Raw genomic sequence first — 3,631 nt, forward strand, 5'->3', positions numbered from 1 at the left:
CTGGGATTGAACCCCGGGGCAGTCTGGCTCTTGTGTCTTGAAGCCCATCAAAAGGAATTCTCCCCGTTGCCAGGTCCATTCATCAGTCTCCTACTGAATACTTACCATGTGTCAGGTCCCCTGCTGAGTGCTGCCACGTATGCATTGATGTGACCCAGGTCCTGCACTTGGTGAAGAGATGGCCAGACAAGGTGAGATCAGTCTGGAGGGTGGGGTGGGGAGCCGGGGTCCACCGCACACACACACATTTCCTGTCTAGCAGGCAAGAGAAATCAAGGCTCCAATTCCTGGAGTGCAATCAGAGGCTGCCTAAGAGGAATGGAGAAGGTGTGGGGCTGGGACCCTTCATGAAGGAGTGAACGAAAAAGTGCATGCTTGCTTCTGTGGGCTTTGAGGCTGATTTGAGGGAGATGATAATAATCTAGTACAGCTGATCTTTGAACAATGTGGGGGTTAGGGGCACCCACCCCTTTGCAGTTGAAAATCCTCTTAGAACTTTATAGCCAGCCCTCCATATCCTAGGTTCTGCATTCTTGGATTCAACCAACAAAGGATGATATACTACTGTAGTACATACTTACTGAAGAAAATCTGCATATACGTGGACCTGTGCCAGTTCAAACCCATGTTGTTCAAAGGCCCACTGAATTACTACAGATAAAAGGGAACGTCTTGACAGTCTCCTGAATGGCCTTCTGCCCTGTATCTTTCCCCCATTCCCTGCCTTCTCTGATCTCCTCTCCTGTTCTTCTCCACTTCTCATCCTCACTGTTTTTGGAACTTTCCAATGTACTGCTGATCAAGACATTTCTGTTCTTGGAGCAGAAGCAGGCAACAAACAGGTAAAGTCACCCAGGAATGGGGAGATGTCTGATGGAGAAAACAAGCAGAGTGGCTTGATGGGGTACATAGGAGCCGTGCAGGGTGAGCTCTGCCTGTGTGCCTGTTTGCTCCTGTGCCAAGGGAGGTGACCTTTGATCCAAGACTTGAGTAACGAGGAGCCCTCTGCACGAGGAGCTGAGGGACAAGCATTTCAGGCAGAGGGAACTGGCTGAACAGAAGCCCTGAGATGAGAAGAGCTTACCAGTTCCAGGAACAGAATGAGGCTAGTGAGTGAGGGAGGCAGACGGAAGAGATGGGGTGGGGCAACTGGCAGGGTCTAGGAGCAATTTACATTATATTCCAGTTTGGTAGGAAAACCTCTGGAGGGGATCAACTGTTTTTAAAGTGATCCCTCTGGCTGCAGAGTAGACTATAGTCTAGCACCCCATGAGTGGGCAGGTTAGTGGCTTGGACCATCAGCAGGGTCAGAGGTGGTGGGACATTGGATTGGTTTGCAATATGGGGACTTTGCTAGGAAGCAGGAAGAGCACTGATTGCCCAGTGCCCATTTCACAAATGAAGGAACTGTAGCTTACAGACAGCCTTTGCATAGGGGGAACCATTGTGTCCACTATACAGATGTAGAAATTGAGAGGGAAAGGAATTACCTCAAGGAGACATAATTAAAGTCAAATGTAGGCCCCTAGGGCACTTTCTCTGCTCCTAAACAGTCTTGCTCTCTAGGTGTGGCTGGAATTACTCACCACCTGCCTTCTGCAGACAAGGAAATTGAGGCTCAGAACAGCACTCTTGACAGTGAGCCTGGGTTAAGACCCAGGGCCCCTAATGTGAGGTCTAGACCCTCTGTCTCCCTACCGCAGTTCCTGCCTTCCTGGTGTGACTGTAGTGAAATGAATGTAGCAAACCCACCAAGGACCTAACAGGAGGTGATGTTGAATTGCACACTTCCACTCCCAGTGCTGGGGATGCCCAGGGACAGATGAATGAGGGGGCTTTGCCTTGTGGGGAGGGCAGCTGTGTGCCTTCTTGTCTCCCACTCAGCTGGAGCCCCACTGTGGGCCCGTGTGTGTGTGTCGATTAGTGTGTGTAACTGTATGTGAGTATGACTGTGCTGCCCACAGCAACGACAGCCTCTCTGGGACTGCTGGGCATCCAGCGACCTCCTGCTGGTCACTTCTTTGTCCACTTACCTGCAGGCCCCTTGGTTTCTATGTCTTATCTCCAGGCTCTGCTTAGGCTTCTTAATGACGAAATAATTAACCACAGAAGCATTTTCTAAGACTTTCATCCCATTCTCCTGGTCAAGTTAAAAAGTATTCACAATGAACAGGGTTGCTAGTGGGAGGATGACAGGAAGCCAAGGGCCCCTGGGGCCACTGGGAGGAAGGCCTGGTGTGTGCCTGGGCTCAGAGCCTGGGGCTGGGCTCTGGCCTGGTCCCACTGCTTCCTCACTGTATAAATTTGGTCAAGTTCCTTGCCCAACTAGGCCTCTGCTTCCTCCTCTGTGAACTGAGGAATTTGCACTAGAATCCAGTACTTCCAAAGCATTTCCCCCCGATGAAAACCAGTGATCTCCAAAACAAACAAACAAAAAAAAACCAAAAAAATAGTTAAGTTTGGGAAACAACCGTATATAAAGGTAATCCCGTTTCTTGACCATGTTTCTTGGCCTTCATTTGTTGAAAACTTTTATTTCTTTGGATACATAGCACAAATGCACATGGCATTAAATCCAGAGAGCATGGAAGGAGTTTGGGGAACTCTGGGCACTGAGTTTCTTTCCTGCCCCTCTGCTCCTCACTTTCAGCAGGCCCCACTGGCAGTATCTAACCCATGGAGAGATGGTATTGCCATGCCAGCTGATGTGGGTGTTCACTTTATTGTGGTAAGTGACTACCACAAGGGGGTTGGGGAGTGTAGATTCCTTGCTTGGACTACAGCACCACTCCCAAGTGTTTCTGGGTCTAGCATCTAGAGGAACACCCTTTGGGAAATGGGTCTCTGGTCTTCATGTTCTCCAGTGAAACTATGTAGGAGGGACCTGACTGGTGTCTGATCTCTGAGAAGTCAGCCATAACTCCTGTCTTTTGTTGCCCACCCAGGGGCAGCCCTTTAGCTTGAGAGGAGGTGCCAGAACTGGCAATTTATTTGGGGACACAGAGACAAGGGTAGGTTGGAGGCTGGACTGGGATCCGGCTCTGCTCCCGGAGCAGTGCTCTCCCAGCTAAGCCCAGCCACAGAAGTGCTCAGGGCCTGGGCGAGACCCTGGGGACGGGGGTGGCCTGGCTCCACACTGCATGGTCATTTCCTGAGACGAGCAGATAGAATTGCACTGGGTGTGTGGCATCTGCACGGGGCTGGGGTGATGTGTAGGCTGTGTGGGACGTTTTAACTCCGAGCACACGGTTTGCTAACGTGCCGTGTGCCGGTGTGACTGGTATGCCCTGTGGCCTCCGTGTACGCTGCGAGCCGAAGTCAGCGCCAGGTGCCAGGTGCGAGCGGCGGACTGAGCGCCGGGGAGCCGACGCCGTGTGCCCAGTGCGCGCGGGAAAAGGTGTGCGGCGGCGCGCTGGAGGGTGTGAGCGTGCGAGTCCCGCCGGCGCCGCCCCGCCCCGAGGCCGGGCAGGTGTGGGCGGGCCGCCCGGACCCTGCCGAGCCAGGGCCGGGAGAGCCGGAGGGAAACAGGAAGCGGGGGGAGGCGCGCGGCGGCCGGACTGCAGGGAGCCGAGCTTGCGGGCGGACGTGCGGGTGGCTGGCCGTACGGACACTTAGCCCGGACCCGGGCGGC

Source organism: Bubalus kerabau, chromosome 1 (assembly GCF_029407905.1).
Source record: "Bubalus kerabau isolate K-KA32 ecotype Philippines breed swamp buffalo chromosome 1, PCC_UOA_SB_1v2, whole genome shotgun sequence".
NCBI classification, from domain to species: Eukaryota; Metazoa; Chordata; class Mammalia; order Artiodactyla; family Bovidae; genus Bubalus; species Bubalus kerabau.